Here is a 16,132-nt window from a genome sequence, read left to right as displayed (position 1 = left end):
TTTTCTACCGTAACTTCTTACTCCTCATTGCTGCCCCCAAATGATTCTCTCCCTTCTTTCCAAAAACTCTCCAGATTTGCAATAAGGAGTGAGTGGATGATATAAACTGATGGCATGGGATTCAGTCATCTACCAAATCCCAGTTTTTGCCTCTTCTTTTCCTGAAGATATTAGCTCCTGGATCATGATCACCATTCATGTTGTACCTTCTTGCTAATAGCAGTGTCTACAAAGATGACCCTTCCAGTGCTCTGTCCACTAAATATCTGGACCTTGGCCTTTAATTGTCTTGACCCACACCCTTCCTAAACCATCCACTCTCATGGTCATACCCTAGTCCCTATTATTGCCAAATTCTTCTACCCTTTCCTAATCTCGGTGTCAAGTATTGTATTCTCTATCTCCATCTCTCTTCTGATCTCACTCTTATTTATACCATAACTGCAGTAATATATCAACACTACCTAGACCTACTGTGCATTGTCCTGGCATCTCTCTATTGTCTCTCACTTCTCTCCTTTCTCAGCTTAAATTGCAGGAATCATAGTTACAAATGCTAACTTCTCTCTAAAACCCTGTCCTCACAAACTTTGTTCGTCTTATTTGGAAAGGTCTCAACCCTCACTAAATCTAGTTTTCTGCCATTCTCTGTTAATATTAGTGCAGCTGCATGTGAATGGAGAAAACACACAATACACTGACATGTCCTTCTTTAAATATGTGACTTCACCTCAGTGAACTCTACTATTACCCAGCATTTGAAGCCATTGGCAGAAACATTCATGAAGTCCATCACCACATCAATTCGGCTGTTTCTTTTCATTCTTACTATAAAGCAACTCCTCACTCCTATTTATTCCTAAATAAAACACCTCCATTTATGAACTTGATCCTATTCCTTAGTTATGGTTTTCCAGAGAAAAAGAACCAAAAGGAAGGAAGGGAGGGAGGGGGGAAGGAGGGAGGGAGGGAGGAAGGAAAGAAGGAAGGAAGGAAATAAAGATAGAGAGATGTATTTTAAGGAAGTGGCTGATATATTTTCAGATTGTAGATGTGTAAGTCCAAAATCCACAGGGTAGGCCAGCAGACTGGAGTCCCAAGGAAGGCTTGATGCTGCAGCTCGAGTCTGAAGCCAGTGTGCAGGCAGAATTCCCTCTTCCTCCAGAAGGTCAGTCATTTTTCTATCAAGGCCTTCAACTGATTGGACGAGGCCATCCACATTGTGGAGAGTAATCTTCTTTACTCAAAGTCTGCTGAATTAAATGCTAATTTCATTTTAAGAATACAGCAACATCTAGACTAGTGTTTGACCATAAATACAGGTGCCATGGCCTAGCTAAGTTGACAAATAAAATTAAACATCACATTACCTATTGAAAAATATTTATCCAACAATATACCTTCTCTCTCCTGAATCAATTTTCCCATTTAAAAAAATCTTTTGACTCCTCCCACATTCCCCTTCATTTACTGTCCCATTTTTCTATCCTATTTACAGTAAAATCCTTTGATGATTTTAATTCCTTCACTCTTATTTTTTCTTCCACCTAAGTTGGGCTTTTGCTTCCAACATCACACCAAAACTGCTTTGTGTCAAGGTTACCAATACCTCACAATGATAAATCAAAAGTTAAATTACAGGCTTCATCTCATTTCACCAGGGTTTGACTAAGTTAAACACTCCTTTTTGAATCATCATTCTCAGTTTATCCATGACAATCAGAACATATTCACTTGGTTTTCCTCCTTTCTTGGTCTGGTAATTCTTTCTTAGTGTCTTTTGCTGATTCCTTCTCATTTATCTGACTTAATTTTGGAGAGCCACAGGCCATGGTCCTTGGACCTTTTCTCTATATAAACGTACTCCTTTGGTGAGTCTAATTGCTTGGCCTTAAAGCTCAATTAAATGCTGATGACTCCCACATTTACATCTTCAACCAGACTTCTCCTCAAACTCTAGATATCTGATAGAAACCTCATCAAACAGCAAGTCTGTTGTCAAGTTTGGCAGAGGCCAAAAATCTTGGAGCTCCCTTGACCCTGTCTTTCTCTTATACTTCATATCTGAGTCTTCAGCAAATCTTGTCATCTAAGTATTCTCTAAAATGAAATGTCAAGGGTAGCTTTTCTATCTTTTCATAGGTAGCACTGTCCTGACCACAGGAAAAATCGCTATTCTGAAAAAAATATTAAAACATTGGGAATATTTGCTGTTACATTGTATGCAATAAAAAAATGTTGTGCATTAAAACTAATCAAAAAATAATAAGATAAAACAGCTATAAAAGACAAGTATTGGGTGCCAGCCATGTGGCCAAGTGGTTAAGTTCACGTGCTCCACTTCTGTGACCTGGGGTTTCTCCATCTGGGATTCTGGGTGTGGACCTAGTACCACTCATCAGGCCACACTGAGGCAGTGTCCCACATAGCACAACCAGAAGGACCACAACTACAATATACAACGATGTACTGGGGGGTTTGGGGAGAATAATGAAGAAGGAGGAGGAGGAGGAGAAGAAGAAAAAGATTGGCAACAGATGTTAGCTCAGGTGCCAATCATTAAAAAAAAAAAAGACAAGTATTGATAGAATTGGAGACACTTGAATATGAACTGAATATAAGATATTATGTAGTCAATGATAGTTTCCTTGCTTGTGGTATTGACACTGAAGTTATATAGGAGAATATGTTTTTTATCAGAAAACAGATGCTGAAATATCACAGTGTCTGCAAGCTATTTTCATATGGTTCATCCAAATATTTTTATGTGTATGTGTGTGTGTGTGTGTGTACCAAAAAGAGAAGGTCAAAACGTATGTGGCAAAATGTTACAAATTAGTGAATGTAGGTACAGGATTTACTTGGGTATCATTGTAACATCCTTTCAGCTTTTCTAGGGACTTAAATAGTTTTTTCAAAATAAAGAGTTAGAGGAAAATGTGTGCAGAATTGAATCATTTCTGAAACCACCATGACCACCACACCGGTCAAAGGCATCGCCAATTGTAGCCTAATTTACTGTAAACAGCTCTTCACTGCTCTTCCTTCTGCAGCCCTTGACTCTTTGTCACTTTATAATCTTTCGTAACAATGATCTTTTAAAAATATGAGCCACATAACGTAATTCCTCTGCACAGAGCCGTCCAACTGAAGACCCGTGTTCATGATTACAAAACCACTATCATCTGACCACCACCAGAGCCCCCGTCACCTCTCTGACCTGGTCTCCTCCACCCTCTCTTGCTTACTCCACTAAAAGCACACTAGTCATCTTTTCCTGGACTAGACTAGGCACGTTCCCTTCAGAGTCTTTAGATTTTCTCTTTCTTCTGACTGGAACATTTCTCCTCTAGATATCAGTATGAATCTTTTCCCACCTTCTTTATATCATTTCTCAAATATTTCCTTCTCTTTATGGCCTTTCCAGACCCATCTACTGGAAATGACAACCCCTTTCCAAGTATCCCCTGATTTTCTTTTTTCCATAATGCTTATCATCAACTGACATATTTTATTTGTCCACTTGTTTGTCTATTCGTTCTGGAATGTAAGACATCATAGCAAGAATGTTTTTTTCTTTTTTTTTCTCAGAGGAAGATTCACCCTGAGCTAACACCTGTGGCCAGTCTTCCTCTATTTTGTATGTGGGTTGCCGCCACAGTGTGGCTGCGAACAAGTGGTGTAAGTCCACATCCAGGAACCGAACCTAGGCCACAGAAGTGGAGTGTGCCAAACTTAACTATTAGGACATGAGGCAGTCCCAGGATATTGTTTTTAAGTCTCTTCACTGATCTATCCTTAGTGTCTAGAACTGTTCCTGGAATCTGAAGAAGCGCTAAGCATTCAATGAAGATTTGTCAAATGAATAAAATGTTTTCACAAAACGGATAAATTTGGTTAGGTTGGAGGAAGGAACAAAAATAGAAATAGAAACAAATAACCATGCCACTGACACTCCTGGGACATCAGTTAAAGCAGTTACGTTTTGGATATGTTCTCAGAATCCAATCACAGTAATTCTTAAATCAAGTTTAAAGTCTTATGCTAGTCATTTTCATTCTATTTTGGAGGCCTTCAGGAACATATGAAGTCCATTCAGCAAAATTGTTGAGTTTCCTGGGTGTCATGTTCTTCAGAAATGACTACATATTACGGGTATATAAAAAAGAGGTTTACAGGAAATCTGTCCGACCAAGATCAGGACCTGTGACTCTCCATTTCTGTCCCCTCCCCTCCACACACATTCCACTGCCTTCAGCCTGGGGCATCCTGAGAGGCAGCCTGTGATTCACTTCTGTTGAAGCCTTTCTCCAGAGTGATTCTAGACCAACCCAACAATGCAGGCCTCTGTGAGTAGTAATTAGGGTTGTCACTTAAAGCCACATAGATAGATATGGTCTCTGAACTTAAATCTCCCCTCTCTGTTTCATAGATGGATGGGGGATTTGTGTGGCTCATGACTCAATTCAGAAAATGGCACTCTTCTGCCTGGCAGAATGGATGGGAAGTTAATCCAGTCCACTTCCCTTCTCATGGAGCCTCCTACGCCTTTCTGCAACTGGTCTGGGAATGCCAGCCAAAAGTTGTAATCTGTCACAGATCCTGCCCCTTAGCAGAGAACCTGAATATTTTGATTATCTGCTTCCTTTCTCTGTGGGATGTCAAAGGCTTCCTTGAATTTCTCTGCAAAGCGCCCACTATCACATCATGAAGCCTTACCCTCCACGGCACTGGAAGATGTCAAAATAGTTGAGATACCCTTCACTGGGCTCAGCAAAAGAACTACTTCCTGGAAAAGTTACCTAAGGACAGCCAATTATATCAAGATGTCCCCACCAGACTTTTCCCTCCATGAAAGATAAAGCTAAGTTATGGTAAGGCTGGAGTTGACTTCTACGGACATAATCAGTTTTTGAGCCAACAAGTAGGTGACTTAAGGGCCTGGTTTTGTGTCATAAAATGCTTCATCCACTAGGATAATAAAACTGTCCTCTACTAGAACAGAGATAAAGCATTCACCACTTCCAGCAACTGCCCCCCTTGTTGACCAATGGATAGATTAGGAGTGGTGAGATCAGGGGACACAGCTGAAAACTACTGAGAAATATGTTGTCCAGGGACCTTGACCACAGAGGGCCTATACTGCATAAATGCTAAGAGTTCGGGTGCCTGGGTTAAGACCTTAAAGAAGAGAGCTCCTACGCAAGCTGGGCTGCAGCATAGCTAGGATATTAATTCAATACTATCAACATTCAGCAGACAGCTCTCTGCTCTCTTTTAACCTTAGAAGGAATGTCATATGCAAGAAACATCAACCTTACCATGTGACTGCAAAGGACAGAATTAGGGTTCACTGGTGGAACTGAGCTTCTGACTCATTATAAGAACTTTCTAACAATGGTGATAGCCAGGCGACAGATATGTTATTATTGCTAAACTTGTATCTCCCCTCATCCCTTCATGATATTAAGAACTTGAATAAGATCCAATACCTTCAAGTATAACTTGCGATGCTTTAATTGTATATCTCATGGATCCATTTTTTATGTAAATTGAGGCTGATGACGTATTTCCAGATGTTGAAGCATTATCTTGAGTCTCAGTCTCCCTATCGCTAGTGCTTTCCAACATCTCTTGAAATCCTCATATTGGGTTCTCAGTTTCATTGCTTAGATCTGGACATTCTCCTAAGTAAGATTCAAGATTCTGGGGAAATTGCAGGGTCTGAGCTAAAACGAGGACCTGTCCTTGGCTTCCTTTCTTTTTCACTATTTCTACCGAAGATATGGAAGTACTTCCTGAAGTTCTCTCTTTGAAAAACTTGTACTTTCCAACATGCTTTCTTCTCAAAAGAATTGTTTGTTTGTCTGTTATTTACTTATCAACTCATTCATTCTCTCTCTCTCAATGCATCTATCCTGTATCTTGTTCTAAAATTTTAAAAAAGAGAAAAAAGGACTTAAGATAGCTCCTAAGTATGCTATCAATTGCTATACTCTTTCAAATCACCCTCGACTTCAAGACTTCAATGAGAATGACTATCCTACAGAGATGTAAATGTTTTAAATTGAAAATTCACACAACTACTTATACCTTATAAAACACATAATATTGTACTTTCTAATGGTGCCTGGAAAGAGGCCTGTATCTGGCCTGCATCAGGGGTTTTCAATGAGGAAAAAATAAATCAGAACTTTGGCTTCTAGACTTCATCAGAGAAAATCATTTTTTTATATCTTTGTGAGCTGGAAGAGGCAGGTGGAAACTCCACCTCCCCTTGTTGATTCCGTAGAGACTACTGTTGGATGTGTACTTGGCAGACCATTCTAGCTCTGCAGAGCTCTTAGCGGACTGACTCAAGTTCAATCATCCTCTCTTATTCCAGAACATTTGTTTTCCCTTTGTAGAATCTATTATTTTTCAGCTCTCTCCAGCCAATCTTTCTGGCTCCTTGATTACTCATTACAAATCAGCATATACTAGCATTTATATAGGCCTCAGAGAAAGGAACAGCCTGGCTTGGAGATTCTGAGAAGCCATATGCAATCATGGGGATTTCCATCCCTCTGGCAGTGGTAGAATCATTTTAGTCTTGCTGCTCTGGAGTGGAGGGGGAGTAAACAATATCTCCCACACCACTAAAAATATTCCTCCAAAGAGAAGAGAAAGATTTAGGTGATCCTTTGGATCGCCTTCACAAATAGAAGAGTCCATTCAGAGTTTCTGCAGGTTCCCACTCCCAACCATTCAGGGCAGCTCTCTGCCTTGGCACCGCCTTCATTGTCATTCTCAAATATTAAAGTCATGCCAAAGATGCCATCTCTAGAGCCATAGATCTACATCAGAGCAGGAGAATGGACGTGGGCTACAGAAGACAATGCCATGGATAGAAATCATTGAAACATTTTTGTGTGCTTTTCAGAGATGGATGAAGACACAATGTTTATTCAGGAAAATAAAGACAATGTCTGACTCAAGGGTTGCTCTCACATCCAAAACATTATTATCTGAAGAAGTGTGTAAACTTGTTCTAGGTATCTCCAAGGTCAGAATTAGAGTCAATGTAGAAATTAAAGAGGTGGGTGAAAGCCATTTGATAAATGAATAAAAATATCAACCTTTTGAATTACCTCCCAATGGGCTGACTTCGTGGCTGCTTTGTCACCACAGGCATTTGAGCAGAAGTTAGAAAACTGTTGGTGGGGATATTATAACTACCATCCTTAATTGTACATAACCTCAGATAAAACATTTGTATTAGAAAACATGTTCCCTTGACCTTAGAATTCCATTCATTTCACCAAAATCAATGTACCTAATGCACTGTAGGGTCTGTTTTTGATGAACAAGTATCTTTTCATTTGGCTGCAGGTGGCAGTGTTCAGAGACAAGGAGAGGAATTAGGAGCAAATTTCATTAGAGAAGTTATCAGCCATTCATGGTTCATCTTTCTTGGCTTCCTGCCTTTCCTTCTCATTCTCTGTTGTGCCTGCTCAGTGTCATAGCTGCTCCACGTCCCTACCTTCAAACCCTGTGCATCTGTCCATCTGTGAGTTATGAAAAAGGAACATCGAATCCCACAGGTCACTGTATCACTATGACACACCTTCTTTTATTGCTCAGAAGACTTCTTTCATTCCTGAAGACAGTGTATGTTGTATCTGACTTTTATATTACAAGATATATTATGCTGTCACATTTCATTTCTTATCCATCAGCAAAATGGTTCACTCCTCCCACTCTGCCTCAAGACCCCCCACTTCCCATGGACCAGAGCAATGCCATGTCATCCACCGCTTCATCAAAAAATGCTTCTTAAGGCCAGCCAGATGGTATAGTGGTTAAGTTCATATGCTCTGCTTCAGCGGCCAGAGATTTGCAGATTCAGATCCCAGGCCTGGACCTAGCACTGCTCATCAAGCCATGCTGTGGCAGCATCCCACATAAAATAGAGGAAGTTTGGCATAGATGTTAGCTCAACAACAATCTTCCTCAAGCAAAAAGAGGGAGACTGGCAACAGATGTTAGCTCAAGGCCAATCCTCCTCTTCCTCAAAAAAAAAAATGCTTCTTAAGACAGATCCAGTTTATTTCACTTGCTTTTATTTGAACATTCGTATATCCATATTTAACATTCTTCTGACACTTATTTAGCCCACCGTATCTCAAATGACAAATTAACAAGTAGCTTCAATTCCCCTCTAAATTCTGTAAGTGTAATTTCTGATCGTCACACAAACACATTTGTGCAAGGTAGCCTTTTTAAAAGAAATGTTTCTTTTACTAGAGACTGGCTCTCTAGGTAAAATTTTCCCCAGGTAAAATTTTGACTTGAAAACAATAAGAACAAAAATAAGATAAACGTATTTTTTAAAAATCCCTTCCCTCTTTGTTTAAAAAAAGCAACATTATTTGAAGGCCTCTGGGACTGTGTATTCAAATTAGATCAATAGGCAAAATTCAATAAACCACAGGAGGGGATAACAGCCCTTTAGGAAATGTGAATTTTTTAGATGTCCGACTTAAAAGTGTAGACACAGGACATTGAGGTCAGCAGCCCATGGGTAGTAGAGGAAAAAAAATCTGATACAACAGGAAAAAGATGGCTGTGCCAAAGGCCAATAAATTGCAGGGTCTGGAGAGCCAGTAGAAATAATTGCAATAACTGATTGAATCAGATTCCTTCCTTTAAAATCTATGACTGTATCTTGTTTCTTAGAAGACTCTAATAGAAAATTAGTCAGTAAAGATGCCTTTCTTGACCTTCTTATGGGGTTTAACCAAAAAACTCTATGCAATACTAAAATGCAGTCATGATATTAGCGCATTTGATATATATAGAGATTGTCATGTAATACACATCCTAAGAGGTATATTTTCTTCCAAATTATTTGAACAGTATATTTTTATGTATCTCTTAATTTTCTGACATTGTGTACCCAAAAACTTACTTAAGAATAAAAAAGGAATATAAAAAGAGAAGAAAGAGACTGTTTACAGTCATTTTAAATATTTTTCCAGTCTGAACACAATCTCTATTGTTTAGTCCATAATTTCCCACCAGCCTTTGGAAGTATTTGATGGTGCAAATAATAGTTTGCACACCAAAACTGAAAGAAAAACTCTCCCTTCTCCTGAAGTTCACGTTTATGTACCTCTAATTAATAGCTGTAGTTGTGTTTGTCCAGGTCTAGCTCTGGGGGGGGAAGTGTTTAAAGTAGTGAGGTCTGACTTCTGCACTTCTCAGTCTCAGGGAAGATTTCCTTAGGATGGACAAGCTGCTGAAGAGGAAGAGGGTAGTGTTCAAAACAACTGATGACTCAGCACACTCTGTCTAAATGCCTTTGCTCTCATGCGTCTTTTACTGAGATATAGTTGACATGTAACATTACGTAAGTTTAAGGCGTACAATGTGTTGACTTGATACATTTATATATTGCAATATGAATGCCATGCTAGTGTTAGCTGACACCTCTATCATGTCCCATAATTACCATTGCTTTTTTGTGGTAAGAAAAATTAAGATCTAGTCTCTTAGCAACTTTGAAGTTTATGATACAGTATTGTTGACTGCAGTCACTAGGCTATGTCTTAGATCTCCAGGATTTATTTATCTACCAGTTACGAATTTGTAGCCTTCAACAACATGTCCCCAATTCCCCACCCCGTAGCCCCTGGTCACCACCATTCTACTCTCTACTTTTATGAGTTTGACTTTTTCAGATTTCGTATATAAGTGAGATCATACAGCATTTGTCTTTCTCTGTCCAACATATCTCACTTAGCATAATGCCCTCAAGCTTCACCTATGTTGTTGGAAATGGCAGGATTTCCTCCTTTCTCATGGTTGAACAATTTTCCATTGTATATATATTTACCCCACATCTTCTTTATCCATTCGTCCACTGATGGACATTTAGGAAACACGCATGTGTCTTTGAATCCCAGTACGTGTCCCTGATTCCTACCTGCTCCCTGAATGTGCTTCTCTAGCTCTTGATGGTACCCTTTGGCTCCTCATCACGTCTTGGTGTGGTTTCAGCTTCCCCTTTGGCTTTACCTGGGCTCCATCATTGCTCCTTTGCAGATTTGTGTTTCTGGGTAATGGATTGAACTGGGCGTTCTGCATTTGAATTCCTGTTGCACCACTTACTATATCCATGTACAAGTTGATCTTGAGTTATACCCAGCCTCTCATGCCTTGGCACGTACATTTCTCTTGATTTTACTCCATGATTTCCGTACAAGCATCCTTCTCCCAGGCCATAGCAAATTGTTCGTGAGTGTTTCATGCCACTGAGGCTTCCCTTACGCGCCTTTCCCTCTGCCTGGATTCCTTCCCTCTCTTCCCTCTACTCCCCACCTTCACAGAGCTGGCTTTTATTTATCCTGAAGTTCTCAGCTCCATTATTACCATCTCTATGAAGCTTTCCCTAATCTTCCTGAATTACATCCACACCTATGAACTCAAAAGGATTTAGCACATTTCTCAAATATCGTACTTATAACACTATACTCCAAGTGTTGAATTATTTTGGTTATCCTTACTACAGAGCAAGAACCTCAAAGGCAAGGATTATGGCTTGTTTGATTTTTCATGCCCAGTGTCACACTAGGCATTTCATATGCTTGTGGAATAAGGTTAACTCCTATGAGCTCCTGTCCTCATTCATAAAATGGAAATAATGACATCTGTTTTGGTGATATTAGTATATAATAAAATAAGACGTGAAAACTCTTAGTATAGTTCCAGATACACATTAGATGCACTATAAGTGTTAATTTTCTTATCTTTTCCCTCTGGCAACTATTTTTAAATTCCCTCAAGCTCAATTTGTAACCCTTTAATCTACCTTACTTACCTTGTCTTTGCATCAGATTTGCTGTCTTGCCTGGCTCCTCTGACAGAGATACTATTTCTCCTGCCAGGGCAAATAGCACCTGAAGGACGTATGCCTGCTGGCCTCATACTTGCTTGTGTCCATCAGAAGTGTCCTTATCCTCATGATGAGCTTAGATCCCATCCAGTAACTTCTCCTGGTTCTCTTTCTTCTTCAAAGACCTCCTCATTCAGTTTTTGTTGTTTTAAACTTAGGATGAATATGATATTAAACATATTTTGAGTCAGATTGTGGTGTACACATTTTAGGATGCAAAAAACAAATGCTCCCCAAGCATTCTTGTGTGGTGAGGATGTTGCACATAGGATTGGCTGCAGTGTGCCCATGCTGTGCCAGTGGCATGCACAACACACTGTGGGACCATACAGGAGGAATCCGCTCATACTGCCTGTAGGTAGGAAGCTATTCACAGAGGCTGTCCATCTGGCTCTTTCTTTGAAGCATGCATGAGATTTCTCCAAGAATAAAGGATGGTGTAAATGCCTTTGTATGCCACATTGAGGACTATCTTCTAAAGTATTCCCCAACGCTTCCAAAATCCACAAAAGATCTCCTCGGTTTTCTCCCATAAGCTACATATTAAGATATATATTTGACAACCAAAGTAAAAAAAAATCATTGAGCTTCTCACCTGGGATTAATCAAAATTGTGTGTGTGTGTGTGTGTGCACGTGTGTGCAATCAGAGCTTCTTGTTGGAATAAAATAATCAGTTTCCACAGTCACATAATAAATCTGCCTAAAAGTAAAGAAATATAATGCTTCTCTTCAATTTTTGTTTTGTCATAAAAAAGTCATTCTTAAATTTCTTAAAATAACTCATGTATTCAAACGATGAACTCTTGCTTTAACTAAAGGAATTTCGAAAATAATTTCCAAAACAGAGAACGACAAAATCATACGTATGTGTCATAAAGATACCTCGATGGCATCTAGAGAGAGAAGAGACTGGGTAAGAGGATTAAAGCAGATCCAAGGGCTCTGAGGAGATGGGAGGAGATGTGAGGAGGCCTGGACTCAGGCCCTGGGGACACCATGGGCAGGAGGCGGCCTTCAGTGCCCCGCCCCAAGCAGGAGGCAGCTGGTATTAAAATAAGTCAGTAATCTGGATGAAAGTTGGAGATTTCTTGAAAATGTATGAAAAGAATACAAAATTCTTGGTCCAATCTGTGCAGAGCAGAGGCGAGCTGTTGTGGTGAGCAACAGAAAAAATAAAAAGCAAACCAAGAATCATTGGATAAATACTGACCGTTAGAATAGGTGGAACCCCACCGACGTTGGTTCAGCAAGGAAAGCGAAGAAGCAGCCTTCGTGATTTCAAAAGAGGAGGAGGGGAATCAAGTGAAAGGAATACGTTCATGAGAAATTTTGAAATGCTGCAAAATAAAGACACCTGGGGAGGAGAAAAATGACTCAACTGGAAAAGACAGACAGCGATTAGTGAGACAAACCGGGAGAGTCCTTGTTCCTGACTGTCTTGGTCTGAGTTTTGTTTGAGGTTTTGTACAGCATGATGCCTGCACACAGCCAGGCTCTCCCAGTGACTGTTATGATGAAAACGTGTCAATGACTTGGGGGGTCGAGGGTGCAAAGCACAGTTCACTAGGTTACCACTGTAACCCACAGGCTATTTCCAAAAATACGTCTCATAATCCATAACATGGAACGAATTTCAAATTTCTGTACAGAAAGTATATTTCTTTCTTTTAGTACTAAACTTTCCTCTTTCTTGAAACATTGGGTTTTTCTAGTCAGTGAATTGTCAGCATTTTTTCCAACTGGTTTAACTTTTGGTATGTTGAAAATTGAGTTCATATTCCTCTCTTCATTTATTTACTAATTCATTAGTTCATTTATCCAAAAATCCAATGAACGTTTACTGATCATTTACTCTAAGCCAAGTTCTTTGTCCTTTGTAATGTATTGTGGCCCCTTTCTCACACTTGGTAGCTCTGAGGAAGAATCCCATTGGGGAATACATGCTAAATGAGGGCAGTGGTGATGAAAGGGAGGCAGGCTTATTTTGCAGAAAGAGAGCCTTCTGATGTCTTGGTCATACTGCACAGCACCTCCCTGAGGGAGAATATTCTGCTCATTAGCTTCCATGATGAGAGAAGATAAAGAGAACAAATCCTGGAATCTGGACTGCAAGCCATCAGCTCCTGTTGCAGTTCTGCCACTTCATATCTGTGAGAACTTTGGAGAGTTATTCAGATTCTCCAAGCCTCAGCTTCCCCACACAGCAAGCAGGATTTAATTTATCCTTTACAGGACTTGCCAGCAGGGCATGGGGAATCTTGGCACTGGCCCTCCCAGAGCCCATTCAAACACTACCTGGATATTAGTCAGTTTTCTGATTCCCCCATCAGATGACTAACTACTTCCCCTTCTCACATTGCCTGGTTGGCACTGGGAAGCCGGTCCCTCCAACAGTCTTGCCTTCCTTCCCTCCCCACCGCCCCGGTGGTCAGATCTACGTTGGGACTAAAGACCAGAAAGAGAAATTGGAAACAATTAAAGAAGACAGAAACAGGCTGAAGCCAGACTCCTGAGACAGCACGGCTGTTCCTGCCTATATTCCTGGAAAATCAAGATATGAGAAAAAATCACCATGTTCTCCTTTATTTACAGAGGATTTCTGCAGTGAAGGTGACAGACACACAAAGTGCTCTTCATGAGCACAAAGAGCATCAGTGTTGGAGAAAGAGTCCAGGCTTTGGAGTCAAATATAAAATCTGGCCGCACCATCCATGTGCTGTGTGATCTTAACCCCTGTAATCTCTCCCAGCCTGTGTCCCGATCACTGAATATGGAGAGCCCTGACTGCTGAGCAGGCAAACTTAGAATGTGCATGCAGTCATTTGGACTTGATGGTCATTGCTGTCTTCAAAAGAGGTCAAGAACTGTTTACATTTGTCAGTTATAGGTGCACCACCCCAGATGCTCATTTGTCCCTTGTCACAGTGGAAAGGGAAAGCATTGTAAACAGTCACCAACTCCAGTATCTTCAGGGCTGGCAACCCTGGAATAACCTGCCAAGTTCTGCCAGCAGTTAAGGATTCAATTTTCTCTGTGGACCTGTTCTAGAGGCAGCCGGATAATCACTTCTGATCACCTGCCAATTGATTGGGTTGCCTTTTGTTTAAGCAACTCTGGTAAGGGCTGAGGGCGGGGCCCAGCCAGGACAAACACAAGGAGGAGGCAGTGCAAGTCATTTCATTTTATTTCATTTTATTTGTTTTTAAAAATGTGGCAAGAACACAACATGAGATCTACCCTCTTCGCAAATTTCTAAGAGCACAATACAGCGCTGTGAACTATAGGCACAACATTGTACAGTGGATCTGTAGAGCCTAATTCATCCTACATAACTGAAGCTTTGCATCCATTGATCAACTCCCATTTCCTCCACTCTCCCTGCTCCTGGCAGCCACTACTCTCCCCTCTGTTTCTATGAGTTTGGCTGCTTAGGATGCTTCATATAAGTGCTTCACATAAGTGCTTCAGGTAAGTAATATTTGTCCTTCCATAACCAGCTTATTTCAATTTGCATAATGTCCTCCAAGTTCATCCATGTTGTCTCATATGGCAGGATTTCCTTCTATTTTAAGGCTGAGTAATATTCCATTGGGTGTTTATACCACATTTCCCTTATCCATTCATCCATTGGCGGGCACTTAGTTTTTTCCATACTGTGGATGTTGTGAATGGACATGTGAGTGCAGAGATCTCTTTGAGATGGTGTTTTCGTTTCCTTTGTGCATATATCCAAAACTGGGGTTGTTGGATCAATAGGAGTTCCATTTTCAATTTTGTGAGGAAAATCCATACTGTTTTCCATCGTGGCTGAGCCAATTTACCTTCCCAACATTGCACAAGTGTTCCCTTCTCTCCATGTCTTCAAAAACACTTTCCTTTTGTCTTTTCAATAACGGCCATCCTCACAGGTGTGAAGTGACATCTCATTGTGGTTTTGACTTGCATTTCCCTGATGATTAATGATGCTGATCACCTTTTCACATACCTGTCAGCCATTTTTACGTCTTCTTTGGAAGAAGACATATTTGGTTCCTTTGTTCATTTTTTTAATACAGTTTCCCGCTATTAAATTGTAAGAGTTCCTTACATATTTTGGATATTAACCCCTTATCAGATATGCGGTTTGCAAATATTTTTTTGTTTTGTTGTTTGAGGAAGATTAGCCTTGAGCTAACATCTGCTGCCAATCCTCCTCTTTTTGCTGAGGAAGCCTGGCCCTGAGCTAACATCGATGCCCATCTTCCTCTACTTTATATGTAGGATGCCTACCACGGCATGGCTTGACAAGCAGTGCCATGTCTGCACCCGGGATCCGAACTGGCGAACCCCGGGCTGCAGAAGCAGAACGTGTGCACTTAATTGCTGCACCACCAGGCTGGCCCCAATTTTTTACCATTCCATAGGTTGCATTTTCACTCTGTTTATCTTTTCCTTTGCTGTACAGAAGCTTTTTAGTTTGATGCAGACCCACCTGTCTATTTTGCTTTTGTTGCTTGTGCTTTTGGTGTCATATCCAGGAAACTGTTGCCAAGGCCACTGTTGAAAGAAATCAAAGACGACACAAATAAGTGGAAAGACATCCCATGTTCATGGATTGGAAGACTTAATATTGTTAAAATGTCCATACTACACAAGGTGACCCAGAGATTCAATGCAGTCCTTATCAAGACTCCTATGGCATTTTTTACAACAGGAGAAAAAAAAATAATCCTCAAATTCATATGGAACTGCAGAAGACCCTGAATATGAAACAATCCTGAGCAAGAAGAGCAAAGCTGGAGGCCTCACACTCCCTGACTTCAAAATATATTCCAAAGTTACAGTAATTAAAGCAGCATGATCCTGGAACAAGACAGATATATAGACCAACGGAATAGAACAGAGAGCCTACAAATAATCTCAGACATAGATGGTCACCTGATCTTTAACAAGGGAGCCAAGAACACACAATGGGGAAAGGACAGTCTCTTCAAGAGGTGTGTTGGGAATGGATATCCACATGCAAAAGAATAAAATTAGACCCTTATCTTACACCATCCACAACAATCAACTCAAAATGGACTAAAGACTTAAACATGAGACCTGAAACTGTAAAACTCTGACAAGAAAATGTAGGAGAAAATCTTCATGACATTGGTCTTGGCCCAAGCCTTTTTAGACCCAACTCCATGACACCCTGAGACAAGCCACATTC

General features: G+C 40.4%; 1 long non-coding RNA gene across 2 annotated transcripts in view; it reads right to left on the bottom strand.

The window, feature by feature from the left end:
- LOC139080078 (uncharacterized) overlaps positions 1–16,132 on the bottom strand; it is a 136,758-nt gene that overhangs the window by 119,496 nt on the left and 1,130 nt on the right. The window contains exon 2 of one of the 2 annotated variants that reach the window (XR_011534238.1): positions 15,410–15,474. This is a non-coding gene — a long non-coding RNA (uncharacterized lncRNA). Of the gene's footprint in view, positions 1–14,814; positions 15,475–16,132 lie in introns of those variants that run through there. The other variant, XR_011534239.1, reaches the window with a different exon arrangement.

Source organism: Equus przewalskii, chromosome 28 (genome assembly GCF_037783145.1).
Source record: "Equus przewalskii isolate Varuska chromosome 28, EquPr2, whole genome shotgun sequence".
Lineage (NCBI taxonomy): Eukaryota > Metazoa > Chordata > Mammalia > Perissodactyla > Equidae > Equus > Equus przewalskii.
The sequence above is the reverse complement of the archived record's forward strand: the minus strand, read 5'-3'. Positions and strand labels throughout refer to the sequence as shown.